Source organism: Magallana gigas, chromosome 9 (genome assembly GCF_963853765.1).
Source record: "Magallana gigas chromosome 9, xbMagGiga1.1, whole genome shotgun sequence".
NCBI classification, from domain to species: domain Eukaryota; kingdom Metazoa; phylum Mollusca; class Bivalvia; order Ostreida; family Ostreidae; genus Magallana; species Magallana gigas.
Window position 1 is genome coordinate 36,632,747 of NC_088861.1, and position 21,275 is coordinate 36,654,021.

Below are 21,275 nucleotides of genomic sequence, written 5' to 3' on the forward strand. Positions count from 1 at the left end.
GCTGTATCGAGCTACCTTAAGGACGAAAAAAATATCAACGAAGATGCCTATTTAAAACCTTAGGTCGTAAATATTTGCCGGAAATATGACTAATACAGATAAACAGTAGAATTTTACTTCCTTCAGCACATCTTCAAAATGGCTCATCGTCTTGTTAGTAATGATGGTTGCTAGACGATTATTTTTATTTTCCTCGTAGCCCGCTTTTGTTCATCAAGTAAGTCATGATTATTATACACGATAGTAAAACCATTGACAAAAGTAATTACATATAGAGAATCATTTGAAAATTTGTATTGTACACAAGTCTTTATTAGTAGATTGCTTTATGAACCGTTTAATATATATTGAATGAACTTTAAATTTTGCAGTACATTTTATACAAGTATGTTTATGCTTCTGCATTTAGTTATAACTCTAAAGTAATAATATAAAAAACAATATGTTTGTGTTAAAAATTGTTTATTACAGCTTGAAAACTTTAAAGCTAGAAAAGTATATACAACCAACACATGAACAACACCGGTTGAGACCCAACAAAAATAGTAGCACAATTTACTATTGTAATTCAGATAATGCATTTCCTCTTTACTCCAATACATGTGAGTAAAACATAAAAATACAAAATATAAAATAAAAACTTCAAAACAAAAACATTGACTGGAAAAATGGCAAAGGGTGAAATCCAAAACCCCCATCTTTAAACAAAATAAGGACAGTCGGGAGAGATGTTATAATCTTTGTTCAACTCTCTTCACTTTCCTCTCTTTGTGTGTTTTGTTTTCAAGTGACGCTGTCTTTTGATCAATCAGCTTGCAGCTATTGCTTAGGGGTTCCCAACGGGGAATGACCCTAATGAGGTCCTTAAACGGGTTAACAAACAGAATTATTATGCAAGATGTCATAAAAATTTGACCTTTGAAATTCTTTAGTTTGGATGGGTCAGAAGAGGTATTTCCAGATGGCTGTCTTTTTCTGTTCGCATTCATAACTATGTCATTTTTGGCCATTTAAAACAGAATGAAAAATTTGATAATGAAGAAAACATCTATTGTTAGCTTTGAGGGGATATGATGTCCTCGACGAGGACCGTAAGCACTCTCAAACTTTGTAATTTTTTCACATTAAAATATCAAAAGTTATACTACATACAGTTGGCTATGATTCTAAATACATGTATCTTTGAAGTGTAAGTTACAGGTATACGGCTTAAGTTATACTTGTTATTTCATTACAATACATTTTTCATTTCGCATTTTTTTTTAGATTCAACTGAACGATGTTTTTGAAATAATGTCTATGCTATTATTCCAGGTCAGGTTTAAAATATTTAATGTTACTTGATGATATCCCGCAAAAGCGATGGAAATACCACTTGACACAATTTTTTGTACACATTTTTATTAAATATACTGTGTCTCAATTTTTTGAATTATTTTTCTTAACCCATATTTCAAAATTGAAGTCATAACGCGACTGACTGAATAAGAAAAGAAGCGGGAAGAAATAAAAATCTGTACTGAAATTGATTGCATGTGGCCTAAATTCTTTTTGTTGCAGCTGACTGGAAAATTACAGTCGCTTTTAATTTTTTACTGTTTGCTCCTTATGTACCTAATTGTTGCAATTATGATACTTTCATTTTTGCGCTATCTGTTATTTATTAAATGTCAACCCTCAATCGTATATACATTGCACATGCCTAGAATTTTTATTTCAAAACGGAGAGGGGGTGCTGTGCGTTGTATAGAGAGTTCTTTTCTTAAATGACTATGTGCGGTATGGTCAAATGTCTGCCCCTGATTTCAACCAATTTTTAAATAGTATCATTTAAAAATCAAATCTTCATAAATCATTGCACAGAGGATGCCTATCACTTGAATCTTGATTTTAGTCATCATTTCTCATTCGCGGTTTATCTATGACGTAACCTAAATCACTAAATTCCCGCAAATTTGCAAACAAATGAAAATATTCTCATTTTCGCTTTATATTTTGCATTTAGAGGTTTAGAGTGCAAGTCTGTTCAAGTACGATTAAAACATATGTTTTAATTCAGATAGTTATACAAATTATACTTAAAAAATGGTACTAGAGCAAGCCTGCGCTTGATGTTTCCCAGTCGAAAAACCATCGAAAAATACCCATATTTTGCTACATATTTTGCTACAAAACATCAATTTATCAAAATAAGGCAATGTTTAGGACGTAATTTCTACATTATGACGTCACTGTAGTGATTTTTATACCCTTATTTTCAATACGATTTTAACTATCTTTCACCTTATTTCTACAGCTCTTGATAAAACTTTGATTGGGGGGGGGGGGGGGGGGGGGAGGCAAAAAATGCATAATGCCGCACAAGTCCTCTATTCTTTAAGACAAGTTTCACTATAATTTTTAATTAGGTACAAAAAAAGTTTCTAAATGTAAATTTCAGATTAAAAGTTTGTTTTTGAAAAAAAAATGCTTAATATTCAAACACAACGAGCATTAAATTCGATAATAATTTCATTTTAAAATAAGTAGTCGCCTCGATGTCGTTTAATGTACATGTACAAATACAATGTATTTCTGATAATGAAACTTAAAGGGTACCTGCAGTGCCGGTCAATTTTTGATATAATGGAGATCTATGTGTAAAAACATCATCCTGAAAATTTTACAGCGATCGCATAAGTAGTTTTCGAGATATTTGGGGAAAACCCGATTTCACACCTGAACGAGTTTTGAATCAAGCCGATTTGGCGCGAGATGAACTGTGACGTCACGGGGTCAACGCCGCTGTATGAGAAACAGGAATATCGTGCGAAAACTGTTCGTTTTCTTGCATTGTTTTATCGATGTTTGAACATATTTTCTGTTATTTTGTTTCCTTATCAACCCTGGATGACTAATTATACTGTCGTTTGAGTTTAACCCGTATTTTATCGAACAAAAATGCCGAATTCGGACAATTGTTTGCTTCATGAATTTCGTCAAATGTGTAACACATTTTACATATAAATGCACACCATATGTAGCAAAATGACAATTAATCAAAGCATTATTGTTATAAGAAACATATTTTGTTAATATTGGCATTCTTTCGAATGATTTCTCAGTGACATTATTAACTGATTAATAATATTGATAATACATAATGATATTTCGTAAAAGGTAACTCGGGGTCTATTCCTCGTATACGGCATAACATTACAAATGATGTCGCCCGATTATTCAATAATATTGATATCGGACCAATAACAATCAAAATAGTAAGCATTCTTTAACAAACAAACACGGGATTATAAACGGATCAAGGCGAAAGTTCAAGATGGCTGCATGCATGATTATGTCTGTCTTGTATTCTTTTACAAATACGATAATGGAATTTAATTTTACATTTATTTACATCCTTTGTCAAAATGTTCCAGTTTACTTAGATTTCATAATGATTCGTTGTCAGTATTACAATTTAAGCTATACGGAGTTATAAAGCGTTTACATGTAATTGCTGACCATAGCGCTCGAAAGAAAGTTGCACTTTATTAAATAAGAAATTATAAATCCGAAATATATAATTACTTGATCACATAAAAAAGGTTTCAATTGCAGAATTGTAAATTTTTGTCATTATTTAAGTGATAAGATAAGTAACAATAAAGGCATTTACTTCGAACATTAGTTTTACTATATAATAGTATCATGCATGCTTCTTTAATCACTGATTGTCGGACTATACACATGTTTTAGCTGACGAATGCTTGATTTTACACAGTCTAATTTATTTTTCTGTTTTATCTTTTAACAATTGAGTAGCTAATTATACACAAATCAATTTACAAGTCTAGAGGTGTGAAACCCTCTCTTTGTTCACCAGACTCGTGTACCTTGTGTATACATACCCATGATACACGTGTGTCTGGAGCAGTGGCTTCGTTAGTTTACCTGTTTACCTGTGTCATAATCTCGGATCACTCGTGTGTGAAAGGATATTATGTAATCAATAAAATGAATAATGAACATGCCCATGTAAGCGTTTTAAGATATCGTATTCATCGGTAAAAAGGCGACGAGAATAACAAATTTTAAAATCCTTTAAAAAGAAATCTGATTGTAATAAAATAATAACGGATACAAATTTCTAGATCTACAATACTTAAATTAACAAAATACGTCAAAACATCAGACCTATATCAATCATTTTGGCTGAAAAATCGAATTTAATTTGTATAGCTTTGTAAGGAAATTTCCATCGTGTTGACCTCGTGACGTCACTTCCGCTGAAGCCTCGTTATCGCCTAATTCTGTTTTCTCTTGATTAGATTTCCCAAAGCAGGTAAAAATAGCCACTTTGAAGAGGCGTAACTCCATTATTTTTGCACCGATTTCGATGCGGTTTTTTGCATTAAATTTTGGTAAATAAACTCTTTAACATATGTTTCACTTCGGCTGGGCTGCAGGTACCCTTTAAACTATTCCATTTATTGATCGTGTCAGGAACAATTTAAACAATTTCTTGAATATTTCTAGTCTACATTTTGGAATGATATAGTCTTATCGATTGCGTGTACTGTAATTCGATTCTAAAGTCCTGATAGAAGGGAAAATGGTTTTTTTAAAAATAGTCCGGTACCAAATAATTATGAATTTTATACATTGTGCTCAATTTTGCTGATTTCGTCTCTCTGAAGAGGCAATCAACCTGTTTCTAAATAAAGGGACTCTCTTGAAGATAATATGGGTAAGCCAGTGATGATTCTTGGTGCATAGAGTTGAACTTTTTATAATTTTTCGACATCTTGTAACGAACAACCATCCCAGACAACAGAGCAGTATTAAATTAAAGGTCGAATAAACATCATGTACATTTTTGATAAAGTATTTCTTTCTATGTTAAATTTGAGCTTCTTTAACAGGCCTAGTCTTTGGTATGCATTTTTAACAATATTATCTATATACTCTGACCAGCAAAGGTTCTGACGAAAAAGTATTCCTAAGTGTTTGTGTAATGAAACATATTCTAATCGACTATTTTGGAATTGGAGTTTGGGAGAGAAAGAATTTGTTTTGAGTGTAAAAAATATTGCTTTTATTTTTGATGGATTAAATTTCAACAGCCAATTGGATGACCAGTTTTCTAGAACTTTCAGATCATGATTCAGGACATATTCAATATTGGCAACATTGTATGAAAAAAATTGTATAGAGTTATATTAACATTGCCGCTGTGTTCCATATGTATATTCTATGTTTTGTTAATGTTATATTTGTTTGTTTTATTTGATGTAAAACTGATATAATGAATAAATCTATATAAATATAAAAAAAACCATTGCTGCTGTTTTATCTTTTATTGTGAATCTAGCTCAAGGCACTCGACAATCCCTTAGTGTTGCCATTCTAGCTGAATTTGCTATTGTCATCGTTGTTTTTTCCTCTGCTACAATAGCCATTATCATCACAAGGTATCTAAATGATGTAGATTTGTACATCTGATATTTCAAAGTAACAGCACCCAGTCATCTTCCTAGTAATCATAAAGCAGCTGAAGATGCCTGGGGTATCTTGTTCACGTACTGATTCTGAAATGCCTTGAAATGAATTTATATCGCAAATTGCATTAATAAAACATCATTCTATGCGACGAATTAATAAAAAAAATAATGGCAACTATAAAGAAGAAATTCATCAATCAGATGATAAAGATCATGAGTAAAGTAGAAAAGAACAGCATTTGTATGACTACGGGGGCCACTATATTGTATCAGAACAAAATCCCGACGAGAGAGAGCAGCAATTTACGGAATTGTACATGTAAGTGAATTTAGATGTGGTGACAAAAACAGACAACTCGACATAAGCCAAATGATCTCAAACAAACCTAGTTTAGATAAGTATTGTTAAATTCATGACTATACGGATTTTAAACTTTGACATCTGCCTCTTAGCTATAAATGAAGCAGTCATACCCCATAGACAAGTCCTTTTATTTTAAGTTTAAGCTTTATCATAAAGTGGTGTCACTGTGTTTACTTCTCTTTCAAGTATTATGTTGATTGAAACCAATATGTAATGTCAGTAGTATGCACCATTTTCATAAGTAGTACTTTTAAAAAAATCACGAAGCTGTATCCGCCGTAATTCATCAAACTATGAGTAGTCACCACGAACGAGCAAGTATTTAATTACACTTACGTAATCGTACTGCTTTGATATAATTTGAAGGACAAATGATGTATAATCTTTAAAAAGAACATAAACATTTTCTTTAAAACTGCAGAAAAGACGATATATGTTATAACATAATCCTTAAATTGATGTTGATTGGCTTTATATTCTATTACATAGTGATGATTCTCAGTGGGTTGTGACTAAAATATCTTTAATAATACGTACACATAAATATATGTCCGGGTAGTAGAGTATACTTTTTAGTAAGAGGTTTCATTACCAAGAACTCTTAGTTTGCTTCTTTCGCGCAAATGTATTTTTTACTGTTATTTTATCAATTATATCTACTATTTGGAGTAGAATTATTGTTGCTTTGATGTGTCCTGATGGTTTGTTAAGTTCCTGTTTATTCAATACAATATAACTACTGAAATTAAAGGTATTTTGACATGAATTATTATATACTGACTATGTCTATTGTGAAGTCAAACGTTTGAATCTGCCTCTAGGATTCTGGTGAAATATGCCAGTGGTGTTTCAAAAATAATGTCATTTCACCCTCTTTGCGTTTAAATCATGTACATATCTTACCGACACTCTATTAATAGGTTAGGTTGATTACTGAACCGCAGCTGGAGAACTTTTCATGTTCATAATTTCACGGACCTAGCTACAGTGTACATTGCTTTATTTAAAGCGTATGCATTACACTATACACAAAATTACTGGGAAAAGAGCAAACAATGCACTTAACATTTTAGCCTTTATGCACGTCAAAAGTATATCCTTACTTGGCATTAAACCAGTAGATATACACCTTGAGGTCTGTGATATCTGCTAGTATGGGAATGATCAAACGTCTCACAGATCTTTTTTGTAGGTGGGTTGCACATCGACGAGGTTACCCTGCAACAGTTACAACCGATAATAGCATCGTAAAAATTAACCAAAACCTAGATAGGAAAGATATACCGTAAGGCAATTAGCAAGGATGACAATCTTGTCTTTAACACGTTTTCATGGTACATTTATTTATTTTAAAGAATACACAGAAGATGAATGGCTGTACTGTTATGGGTTTATTATTAATACGTATGGTATAATTATTACATAATTTAGCACATTTAACGAAACACAGTTGATAATAGATTACACAAAATATGCAAGCAATTCAGAGATCGCAATGCAAATGTCAAAACAATGGATGACGCCGTTTCTCAACTGCATATAGCAGCCAACAGTTCAATTCAATGACAATGAGCCATAAATTGATGGTAACCCTGGAAGATGGACAGCAGTAAACCAGCGATGGCTTGTATAGCAATTCTGCCATATGAATCGCTGAGTACAAGCATTGAGACCAGCGATCCAACCGCCATACGTGCGGTAATTGGCATACAAGACAACGCTAACAACAATATACAAAATTCTTGAGCAACTGCAATCGTTGATACAAGACTAAGGATGCAAACAACAGGGCGAACTGCAAGGCACATGGTGGTGAGGGTGGAGGGAATGTTGGGGTCAAGGATAGTACAAATGGTGAGGTTTGAGCCATGACAAATACAGAGCTAGACGGAATTGGGATGTTTTCTGGAGTTGGACGACAAAAAATTAGTTAAAGCAGCTTTTAAGGAGTTTATGAACAGTGAATTGCCTAGGTTAGACAGGTGTACCCCGTCACAATTGAGTTTTGTTTGGTCCGACTTAATACCAGGATGCATAATTAATGCGCCCAGTAATACACGGCGCATTAAAGACCAGAGTGAGGAATTAATGCACTGTCTACCCTTTTCAGCACAATGTTAAATATCATACTGTGGAATCATTAAATTTCGTGGGGGCCAATTTGTGTGGACGGCTTAAATGTTACAGGTTCGTGTGGGCGTGATTTCGTGTATTCTTATATGAATTTATTACCCTAATTTATCAATTCGTGAAGGATGTTATTTCGTGGATGAGAGGTACCCACGAATTCCACGAAAATTTAGCCACCACGAAATGTAATGATTCCTCAGTATGTCTCCAGGATTGACGTGGCAGAATATTTGACCATAACAGTAAGGCAATGGGCATTAATGTATGGATTTTGCGGAGTAGTGATTTCATTTTGATCTGTAATTTTTTAAGTGATTGTAGGCCAAAACTGTTCCCGCCACAATGGGTAACAAGTGCGTGAGGGGCGTTACCATTAAACCTACATGTATGCAATAGATTTTTCAAGTTAAGCTCCAAGTCTTCTTACTTTAAACCGCTGCGGCCAGCCCATATGACATTGATGTTATAAGGTCCAATTTTTCGCCATAAGTGGAATTAGAGTATTTCTTTGCCCCGGAAATGAATAAAGAGCCAACGATTCATACTGTCCGCAAACCTGCAAGCTTAGTTTACAATTAGTAAGATTCAGTTGCTTACATGTACATGTAAACAGATTGAGGGCGATTATAAGATTTTAAAGCGTCTGAACGCCATCTGCCCTTAGATTTGATTATGTTCTCTGGGATGCCCTGTAAGTACATGTAGGTTGCGGCACCAATTCTAAATGAGTGCGATTTGAAAACTGTGCATGTGTTGAGAAATGACAAGGCTCTTTTGAGAACTTGGTTGAATTGGTAGTACGTAAGAGGGGAGCCATCAATGTGACACAAAAGCTGACCTGTGTATTTAGGTCTTGCATTCAAAAAAGACTGCAAGTTGTTGAATAGCAAGTTATTGTCATCAGAAAAGGGTTATGATTAACGTTGTGCCTGCACACTGTGGTCGGTTTTGGTTTTTGCTTGAATCAATTTAATTAAATTACTTGACAACAAGGTGTTATGAATGGTTAAAGCATTGTTTTGACTACGATTTGTTTGGGTAATCTCACCCACTCGCAATATAGCAAACTAAGCGAAAGAGACGGCTGAAGCACACAATTTTTCCTCAAATGTATTGGCAAACACATGCGGCAGTGCATTTAAAATGTTAATAAGGGTTGGGAGGGTTAGGGGCATCTAGAGTCTCTTGACTGAGACATGCGACGGAAATCCGACAGCAATTTCGTTACAATGAAAAATGAGCAAGGGTCATGATAGCTATTAATCGGATTTTTCCTAAAGTTGAATCTGATTGCTGCTAAGTAAAATCTAGCTGTTGCGTAAGATTTTCCCTTACATAACAAACATGCTATGTAATTAATGATATGATCAAGAGGGGGAGGCCACAATTCGGGCAAATTGTGTTGAGATGAAGGGAGGAATTGATGCCTTTATCGTATGTAGCTTGGGTATTGTTGGAGATAGAGTTTGTAGCAGTTCATCTTCTTTGGGTTTAAGATGTTGTAAAACTCCATGGGTACCGGACAAGGATATTGGTCCGCATGGGGGGCCAACTGCCTGAATGCGCGCTACTGGAAACGAGATATTGCATCGGGTATTTAATTTGTGCAGCCAGGTACGTGGACACATTTAATCAGCATGGGTCTAAGAAAAGACACGACCCTTTCGGATTTTGATGACTTTTGATTTAGAATACGGACCAATGCTTGGTTATCAATGTTCAGAATAAGCTTTCTAGATTTAAGTGAATGACCCCATGTGAATATGGCTAAACCTACGGGAATCAGCTCGACGTAGGTTTTGTCTCTTCTTGTGTCTGATGACCAGTGCTTGGGACACTGAATGTAGGCCCAATGACTACTAAAGATGACACAACAACCCAAGGAGCCTGAGCATTCAGATGTAGGGTATCTTGATCCAACCAATCGGGGTCTGACAATTGGGTTGAGCCATGTAAATTTGCTAAAAAATCGAGCCAAACCTGCATATCTTGCTTTAAAGTTTTTGTTACTCTGATATAATGATATGGTTTAACTGCCAGATATAAACTACTATACATTCTGTATAAGGCCTTTTTGATGAAAACTAAAGACCCCGCTAATGACTGCATTTGTTTAAGGGTGATTTTATTCTAAGAAATAGAACTAGATAGCAAAACTTTGAGGGCTATGACTCTGTTAGGGGCACGAATATTGACTGACTGATGGTGTCGATGCCAAGGCCTAAAGATGTAAAATGTAATGCTTATAGTAGGACCATCAGACTTCTCATGCGAAATAGGTACCACAAATTGCTGGCATACGTGATCGAATGTATTTATTACGTGAAGGCAGATATTGGTATTTGCCGGGCCTGCAAACAAAATGTCATCGAGGTAGTGGACCATTGTATCGACATTTGCTGTAGTTTGGATAATCCAATGTAATGATGTGGAAAATTTTTCGAAGGTTGTATATGCAATCAATGGAGCAACCAAAAGTCAAACAATTATCGATGTAGTAATTGTGGTTAAAATGAAAGCCTAATAATGGGAAGTCTTCGGGGCAAATTGGAAGTAATCGGAATGCATTAGCTATATCTTTTTTTCCCAACAAGGCATTACGCCTAATTTGCTTATCATTGCAGTTGTATCATCAAAGAAAGTGTACTGAACCGAACATTGTCCTTGGTTGATAAAGTCATTGACACTTTGGCCCTGTGGTGCAGACAAGTTGCAGATCATTCGCCAACCCTCTTTTTCTGGTTTTTTTTTTGTACTACCCCGATTGGACTGCAGCGAAGGTTTGAAATCGGAACATGTATGAAAGGGCACGCAATACGACCCGACTGAACTTCTTGAAATATTGTTTGTTGTAACTGGTCTGCGTTAGAACCGGCAGATAACATGTTTTTGAAATAACCGAGGATCTAATGCCAGTGTAATGAAGGCTTAAGCCAAAATTTAAACTCTGAACAAGTTCCCTAGCTATGTAACCAGTTCTATAATTTGAATATTAAATTACAGCGCTAGCGTGTTTGATTGGTATACGTGTTTAGAGTGAGTGATTATGTATGAGAGTTTAATATCTGTAAGGTGGACAATGACAAAATTAGACAGTAGGGTCACATGACTAACTCTGCACCTTCCCTTCCCCGCCAAAATCTTATACCGGACTGGCACTCTCCGGCTAGCCCTTGAAAGGGTCAGAACTGTATAGCAATATACTTAAAGGGGCATGTTCACGATTTAGGTCAAATTTTATTTTCCTGCTTTTATTATTTACAATGCTTTAGGAATGCATTTCTATTGATCAAATAAAATTTGAGAGTCAGTAGTAGAGTTATAAGCAAGATACAGGACTGACAATTCTTTGTCATGTAAACAAGGATCGTGCCCTGTTTTTGTTTACATAGGTTGAATATACCGGTAAAAACCTTTTTCAAGTTGATTTCTCTAGATCTTCTTATTCATTTTAAGTTTTGTAATCAAAATTTTATTTAAAATATAACAAAGTACTTTTGATAATTAAGTTACTGATGATGAAACCGGAGTTTACTAACAGTTCAAACATAATAATGACATTGAAGAATGAAAAACGTCCTTAGCATTGCTGAAATGTTACGAACCGCGATGGATTTATTTAATAAATAAAGAATCATTCTTTGAGTATTATTAAGTGATAATTTTGATCGGAGCGTGGTCAAATCCAAGGGTTTTAATTTATTATAGACTAGACCACACTCTGGCTAAAATTACAATATTCAAAGAATGATTTCTTATTACCTATATTTATATTATTTCCAATTTTTACACTTTAAAATTTTCATGTAGTAAATGTTGTGTATTACTTCGCGGCGCAGATAATATCGTTTTTCGGTTATGCTATAAGACACGTCCATTTACATGTAGTGTTGCTCATCTTTTATAAAGTTATTTGGCTATAGGTCTCAAAATTGATTCGTAATGTTATTACAGATAAAGACAGTTGAAAATGTAAACATATATATTTTTTCTTTGACAAAAAAGACCCTGTCATGCCTATTCCTGTTCTGTCAAAGGGCAAAATAGTTACATGTAAGTTCCATAAAAATGTTTCTGTTAAAAAATTAAAGAAATGTTACTAAAGTCGTCACTCCAAAACTGGAATGAATTATTTCCGCCTATTGCACGACAATGTGCACGCACACAAGGCAGGTTTTGTAATCGAGTATTTAGAGGCGGAAACGGTTACTGTCCTAACACGCCCATTCTCCGTGTTTTCTCGAGATTTATCCCCGAAGGCCAACGTAAGTGAATTAATCGTCTAAAAAGTATCCAGGCCAAGGGTGTGTACTTAAAATGAAAGGGATGAATAAAAGAATCAAAGATTAATTAAAATGGATGAAAACAGCTAAGTGTCACTTTTTCTGGAACATCCCTCCTACGTTCAGACAGAAGTCATTAACACTAGACAAATTGCTCTCGCACCATTTAAAATAAAACTATATTTACATCCTAATTTTTAAAAAAATTATATTTAATGTTTAAATAAGTGATCTTAATTTTAAGTAATACATTTAAATGCCCAAACATATAAATGGATGCATTGTTAACCGAAGCGTAACTGTTCTTTAGAAATGCTCAAATCGTGCTCACACTTTTTTTTTGGAAAAATAAACCTTTACTTTCTTGTTTGTGTTCTTATTATTGATGCATGCATTACTAAAACCTCACAACAAATCTGACAGGGTATGCCGTGTTTGACAACAGAAGAGCGTGGTAGGACAGTTGGTATGATCTCTGCATGGTGCTTCTTTAGAGAGGTTAGAAAAAATGTTAATAATTTTACAGTTACCGATGGTATTGGCTAAAGCATGATAAAGCATGCTTATCTAATAAAAACGATGTTTTTTTAGAGAGCCACAGTGTTAAATCGGCACCACACGTCAATTGCAAGGTTGTACCGGAAATTCCAAAGCGGCGGGTAACTACTAGGCGACAAGACAGACACATCGCATTTATCCGAGTAAATGGAGGCCACTCCCGATATTGGGGAGTATCAATGTTTCATAAACAGTACTTAAAGCGACTGGTCAATAAGTTTGCAACAAATGATGTTTCATTTTCTGTCTTATATAAACTTATATAAAATAATATACTAATCAATCTGTGTTGCGTTCAGATCTAAAACAATTAAAGGAATAGTAAGTTAGCAATTTTGCCCAGTGTAAATTATTTCGTCTAATCTAAAGTTTGATATTTTTCACTCATTATTTCGTCGCACAGATAAAAAATATTCGCGTCTATTAGGTAAATTACTGCCCCCTAAACCAGAAAAAAAAATGAAATAAAAGTTAATTTCTTTTACTCTTATAATGAACGCCATGATTGTTAATTAAATTCTAATTTTGAGAGGAATCAAAAGTGCGCTATAAACCTTTGGTAACTTCCTAAAGATAATACATATAGCTGGTGTTATGATTCTTCGTGTCATACAGAGACCAGATAACTAAAAGCTCCCATAGAGCAACATTTTTTCTTTTATCTCATGTTAAATTAAAAAAAAACATGTATTAAAAACCCGTTTTCATGTTTTGCATTTGTTTACCTGCTCTTGTATATACATGTGTACTGCGATTTTTTTTTTACCCTCAATATGTTTTAAAACAGCAAATAACATTGAACAAATCAGCGTTTACCTTTTGTTTAATTTTAATTTGTTTTATTGTTTGTTTGTTTTTTTGGGGGGGGGAGGGATTGTTTTTGTTTGTTTTTGTTTTTTTGCTTTTATTCTATTTGCTTTTTGTGCATTTAACCTTTATTCTAGTATTGTATTGTATCGATTGTATTTCATGTATAAGTTTCTCTCTCTCTCTCTCTCTCTCTCTCTCTCTCTCTCTCTCTCTCTCAAAATATTCGTTCGTCTTGCATTATTATTTTTCTTTTTAATTATCGTGCGTCAACAGCTCGATCTCTTTATTTGTGTTTCTTTCATCAAGTCGTGCTCTGTCTTAATTTTACCTATTTTATCGTGCTGTGTTTGCTACCCGTTCTCTTTGTCTTCCCATAAAACAGTTTCTCAAATTTTAAATGACCATGTAAACCTAGTAAAGCATTCTCCACATTCCACACGTAGAACAAGGAGTTTTCTGGAGAGTCATGCTACCTTTTTTAGAGGAGGGGGGGGGGGGATCTGGGGGGGGGACCAAGATAAAGAAAGGAAAAGATTTCTTATTCTATATAATATGGCTGAGCCAGATATTTATGGGAAAGTTTTTTTTAATTCAATGGAAAAGATTTTTTTTATTTTTAAATATAACTTACCGTACTAGCAAATATGAATATAATAAGATACACTTGCTATCTTGTTATTAAGAAGTATCGAAATCACATGCAAACAACAGTTCTTTTGTGTGTTGAAACACTTAAAAATGAACTCATTCCCGATTTTTCAAATCTATTAGATCAGGGAAGTTATTTTGCCGTAAAAGCAATACCAGGAAGAAAAAAAAAATATACATATAATGTGGCTGAGCCGGATTTTTAAGGGTTAATTTTTTTCAGTTTGATGGAAAGTTTTAATTAACATAGAGCGTAGATCGTAAGTAAAGTTCCCATGTAGGTTGCATTTTCAAGAGAACTAAATATGTTAAGAAATTTTTAGAAATTATATCAACTGAAAAAGTTTTAAATTTTCTATTTAACGAGGAATACAGTATTCATTAATGCAAATTCATTGATGTATAATGTAAAAGGAAATTGACAAAACCCATTGCATTTGAATGTAGTTTCTTTTTTAGGTGTTATCATTATTTCTAAACCTTTTGTCTAATTTTAGACCATTTAAAGTCGCATGATAAGTATTAGAAGCGATGGACCCTAAACACAGTGCACAAGATGTGGTTCGTTGTGATATATGTGATAGTCCTGTCCCCCCACTACACCGTGACTTCTGTTGCTTAAACCTCTGTAAAAACTGTGTGGCAGACCATTTGCTGGAGTTTCCCAATAAACATCAGGTTGTACCATATCACGAGAGGGGGCGTAGTCCAACTTATCCTTCTTGTCCAACACATGCTAAAGAAGAGTGCAAATACTTTTGTGAACAATGTGACAATCCCATTTGTGTCCATTGTATTTCCTCTGGGAGTCACTGGAACCATACCTTTACAGATATTTTAAATATTTTTGAAATGAAAAAGGGGGATCTTCAATATGGTTTAAAAGAATTAGAGGAATCCATATTTCCAAAATATGAAAATTATACAACTTCTATTCAAAAGTGGAAAACTGATCTTTATGAAAATTCAAGGAATTTGACCAAAGCTGTCGAAAATCACGACGCAGACTTGCACAAAGAAATTGACACCATTGTTCAGAAATTAAAATCTGAAATTGAGGAAATAGAATTAAATAACATGGCTGTCCTTGTAGAACGGGAAAATAAAATCTCACGCATAATGTCTGAAATTAAACAGGACATAACTAATCTTAAGAAGTTATTAAAATCCAATGATAGTTGTCTTGTCTCCACTTACAAATCTAGAAATGCAGAATTTAAAATTTTGCCACGCAAAATCAATATTTCTCTACCAAACTTCGCTCCTAAAACTTTAAACAAAGAAAAACTTCACGAACAGTTTGGAAAACTCTCCGATGTTAGCACTATAACAGAAGAACCTGGCCACACCGTTGAAATCTCAGAAGCAGAAAGCTCTCCAATCAGACCACTGCTTGATATGCCTCGGATCATTAGAACCCTAGACACAGAATATGGAGACTTCCAGAAAGAATTACTTAGTGTCACTTGCCTCAGCGATGAAGCAATTTGGTCGTGTGGTAATAATGATAGCATCATGCGACTCTACAGCATTCAAAGAAAGCTTCTAGAATCGGTCAAAACCAAGTCGGGGAACGAGCCACAGGACATTGCAGTGACAAAGAGTGGTGATCTAGTTTATACTGATTACATCAATAGGACTGTAAACATAATAAAAAATAAAAAAAATACAGGACGTTATAAAACTTCTTGACTGGATTCCTCGCTGTGTTTGTAGTACCTTTTTAGATGACCTCCTGGTGATAATGGATAATGAAAATGATAGTCAAACAAAAATTGTTCGTTATTCTGGATCCACAGAGAAGCAGAGTATTGAGTTCGATGACAATGGCGAGCCCCTCTATTCATCTGGTCCTTTCGTCAAATACATTAGTGAAAACAGAAACCAGGATATCTGCGTGGCGGACTGGGGAGCCCGAGCAGTAGTGGTTGTCGATCAAGCCGGAAAACGTAAATTCAGATACACTGGAAACCCTTCTACGTCCAAACGTGGTAAGCAATCTACTACTAGGCGATCATTTGAACCTTGCGGCATAGCTACGGATAGTCAGAGTCTGATATTGATAGCCGACCGTAAAAACCACCATGTTCACATCTTGCATCAGGAGGGACATTTCCTGCGCTACATAGACAATGGTGATTTACATTCTCCAATGGGCTTATGTTTGGACAGCAAAGATAATCTCTTTGTTGCTGAATGGGGCACTGGTAAAATAAAGAAAATCCAGTATTACAAATGAACGCCACCCTGGCACGTTGCAAGTGTTACCGGGAATATTTACTCCTCCTTGACACATGATCCCGTATCTATCTTTTTGGGGGTCTGTGTTGCTCTGCATTGAATTTGTACTTTGCTTTTTGGATTTTTGAGATGATTCACAGTGTGTTAATGTTATTTTTTTATTGTAATTCTATTATAGCGGGAATTCTATTGAGATTGGTTATATAAATATGCTATTTGTATAACGTATATAATTTTACTAGTTTCTGTAGATACAATATATCATAATGGAAATTCTACACAAATTGGCGGAAAAGCGTATGTAATTTTTGTTAACACTATTTGTGTGCACCTGATCAAAAACCGCATTTATTAATTAAAATTTGGCTTATCAATAATTTTTTTGAAATTTTAGGATTTCAGTTTTGTTCATTTTAAAGATAAGATATCAGTTTATTTTTTAGAAGGAATAAGTGATGAAATGAAGTAGTTTTCATTTCAAAATAGAAAAAAAAATCTGTGCACCATTTGGCCATTCTCAATACGCAACGTTTCCCCTTTCATAGGTCTGTGTATTCTCTATTTCATATGTTGTATATTTATCTTCAGTAGTGTATAATGTGCAAGCTTTGTGATATAGCTCGATCTGATTCCAATTGTCGCCAGTCGGATTACCTTCAAACAGATATCTTTAGCTGCAATGAAGGTCAATGGCATCCCAAACAAGTTCGTCAAAACATTTATCATGAAACATCTGTCAAAACTTTTATCATGAAACATCTGTGTTAAGCTAGCAATAGCAGATATAGTCAAAGTGTTTTAAACAATTTAAAAAAAAACCTTTCTAAGTAAATATTTAGCACAATAAAGGTTTACCATGGATGATAACAAGAACCTTTATATTTATTTCCGTCGTTTTCCAATTTACTTAAAAGTTTTATTTAAACGGTGTATCCATTGATTTCACTATCTTTGGCTTTACCAGTTGTCGCACTTTTGGTGCATGTATTTATTACAGTTGACATGAATTCATAAAATCATTTAGTCACCTCATTGTTTTTGTTCCCTTCTCTCATTTGCTACATGGATAATTAACGTTGCAAAAGCTCAATCGGTTTTTTTCTGATCGATACTAAGTAGTAAAAACAGAGGGATATATTCAAAAAGTACATTTAGTAAAAATTTACAATGTATACGAATATAATTTTAGATATAATGCTGCCATACTTCGTTAGAATGTCTACATCATACTCAAAACTCCTGTACATGTACTTCATCTAATGTACTACACAACCGATAATAAATAAAAGAAAGACACAACGTGCTGTCAACTTTTTAGTCTCTGCAAATAAACATTCAAAATTCCTAAGTTCACAATTACTACCGTGTAAATACTTACTTTAAGTTGACCATATGCAATGGTATAACTGTAAGACACGGGGAAATTTTCCACAATGATCAAGGATTTTAGAAATATATGTGCCCGGATTTCAGTGCTTTGGTCTAGTCTTTCACCGGATACTTCTTACCAGTGCAGAAGTCGTCTTATTCTTTTCATAACACGTGCTATAATTCGTCGAATATAACGTGCTGGAGTGAATGAAATTCCCGAAGAGGGTGAAACATGTATAGTGCTCTCTTCGTGTTAAGTGTAACACTAATTGGGCAGTTGTAAGATTTGGAAAGACAATAAGGCATATTTCGAAAGTAATGCCTTCAAAAGAGACGTAGTGCTGTATTTGGTTAATAACCATAATATGCAATATATAACTTTCATTTTCCAAGCATTGTAATTTAATTTTATTTAATTTAATTGCATTTAAGAAAAAAAAATTATTTGTGTATTAAAAGTTAAAGATTATTTGGTGATCCATCGATTTTAAAAATCAATACAATATTTTCTAGACTCGAGCTCTCTCCTTTTCAGATATATTAAATCTTTTATAATGACATAATTCTGGTATGCAATACTCCAAACAAAACCTGATGAAAGTTTTCCCCAATGATAATGAAATGGGTTGCTAATACTCTTTTTAGTGCAATGATACCTATGCTAAAAAAAACAACATTCTTGCGTATTTACATATGTATCAGGAGCAAAATCCTCCAAAATAACCCAGATTTCATTTTTTTTAAAAGTCAATAAAACTAGCGACAACAAAAGCAAGGAGAAGGATTTTTGTTGGGCAAATAAATGGTATATCATATAACCAACCGCCAGAATACGGTTGGTTATATGATATGAAAGTTTAATAAGCTTTGCGTCTCTTTGGAGCCATGATAAATATGTGTTGTAAAACCTTGTCAACTCAACGCTTTAAAGGAATTTTTGTCAGTACATGTAGGGTGTCTTTTTAGAATCCTGAGAGCGAGTGTGATTTTTTTTAAGTCAAAACGATTGTGTACAAAATTTAAAATCAAACAATAAAAATAAAATCAATTTTCAATTTTGAATTTATTCTTTATTTGTTTAAACATATATCCACAGTATGGAAAAAAATATTTCAGAAGCAAAAATGTTGTAAACGTAGGTAATCTCTATTATACAAGACACATGCAATACACGGAAAAGGCTATTTTTAACAGTTGATTCTGTCGTAAGTATAAATATACAAAATACGTAAGTGAATTCAAACAATCATCAAGCACATTTGTGCGCACTATATTTATCATTTATATGTTGCTCAAAGATCTAAAAATACAGTTTAGGATGAAGGTGTTTCATCTGGTTATTTTAATACAAGACCAACGTGTCACATTGTATGCAGGAGTAACGAATTTGTCAACTTAAAATTAAATGAAAATAAGACCTGGAAGTGACTCTACATCTAAGAGAAACAAATACAGTTTGTGACAGCCTAATTTACAGAATTGGCTTATAAATTTTTCTGAAGTTATATGATAAGAATATAAAGATAATTGTTTAGCTGAAGTAAAAATGAACTATGGCGACTTACACGTTTTTTCTTTTCAAATAAAAACGTATATAAAATGAAATAATATAATTGTAATATAAAATATTAAAAAAGAGAAAATATGTAAAAAAAAAAAATTGTTCAGAAAAGGTTAATCAATTCAAAACTAGCACAGGTTTTTTGTGCGCCATAAACTGTTACTTTCTAACACGTAAGCAACTGTAACTGTCATTGCAACTCTCCCAGAGAGTTCATCCGAATATTTCTAGACATAGACTTACAGACTTCAAGCAACATTTTTGATCTATATTCCGTAATTTTTAAGCTATTTTTTTTCTTTTTTTCTTTATTGATCTAAGAAACATGCGCATTTACCTCGTAAATAAAACCACAGATTTCGTATAGATGTAGATGTTTCGAAAGTGTGAAATGGTATAATGAGATGTAACAATTGAAAACTACGAAAGGTCTTGGTTTATTTTGTGACTGTGTCCCTCCCTCCTCCCCGCAATGAATATATTGCGTTGTGATACATAATATGGAATGAAACCATTTTCCGTATGTTTTTCAGTATAATTATCTTCCCGTCTAAGGACTTATAAATATGAAACTGCAAATAAAAAAATCTAAGTATTGTGAGGTCGACACAGTAATGTACAAAAATAGCATAAAATGTGTGACTTGGAAGTACGAATATTTTTAAAAAGCGACAACAGACCCTTACAAACCTGGAATTCATTTTACAAAATCTGTAATTAGTTTATCGAAACTATATAGAACTCTGCATGATTTCAAACAATGGAATCATTATCCGCAGTTTTAAATATTGCTTTCTGTTCCTTCGTCTTCAAGGTAAATTTTTTTTTTTTTAAAAACGTTAAATAAAACAAATTTGGACATTAGATTTATAAATAAGTTTTGTTTTTTTTTGTAACCCGTTATAACCTTTTTTCATTCAGTGTAATATTGGATACACTTCACTTTACCACTGTCACTCTCGGCGACATAAAGTTTGTCCTCAGTATCAACACACAAACCCCATGGACTGTGTAAATCACAGTTGTCAATGTATCGGAGGAATCGTCCGTCCTCATCTATGATGTGAATACGATTGTTTACACGGTCGCTTATTAGTATTTTACCTTCACTGTCAGTAGCGATGCCGTATGGATCAAACGTTTCACTTGGTGTAGTAAGAGAGGGACCATTGTATACAAGGCGGAACCTACCGGCTAGATTGACTACCACTACTGCATGGGCGCCATGGTCTGCCACACATACATCCAAGTTCCGGTTTTCACTTATGTATTTGATATTGTCACCAAATGAATAAAGGGGTTCGCCATTCTCCTCGAATTGAATCTCTTGCCTTACACTGAATCCGGAGTAACGTACTACTTTTGTTTTTTTGTATTTATCACTATCCATTATCACCAGAAAGTCATCACTGGATGTACTGCATAAACCACGAGGTATCCACTCCGATAGTTTGATTACTTTATGTATTTCTCCATCACTGATTGCGTTTACAGTTCTCTTTTTTTAATCAGTATATACTAAGTCATCATTTTGCGTCACTGCTAAGTCCCGTGTGTTATTTCTGGTCTTAAGAGAATGCAGTACATTTCCTTCAAGGTTGTAGACCCTAATTTTGTTATTATTTCCAATCATGAAGATTTCATCATCATCGCAAAGAACAACATTGTGAAGTTCTTTAAAGAAGCCTCTATATTCGGTAGTGATAGAGTGGATAACAATTGGTTCAGTAAGAAATTGTTCTAGATGGGTTAACCCAACTTCTGGGAAACAACCGTAAGTTGTATGGTCGAAGAAAATCAATTCAAACAATTTAAATGACCACAACCTT

The 21,275-nt window shown here is 33.9% G+C and overlaps 1 non-coding gene across 1 annotated transcript; it reads left to right on the forward strand.

Annotated features, from left to right (window-relative positions):
* The first annotated feature begins 14,159 nt into the window (after positions 1-14,159).
* On the forward strand, positions 14,160-14,932 carry LOC109619067 (uncharacterized). Its single transcript, XR_010709532.1, has 2 exons — positions 14,160-14,533; positions 14,771-14,932. It is a non-coding gene; the product is annotated as an uncharacterized protein (transcript).
* Positions 14,933-21,275: the final 6,343 nt, after the last annotated feature.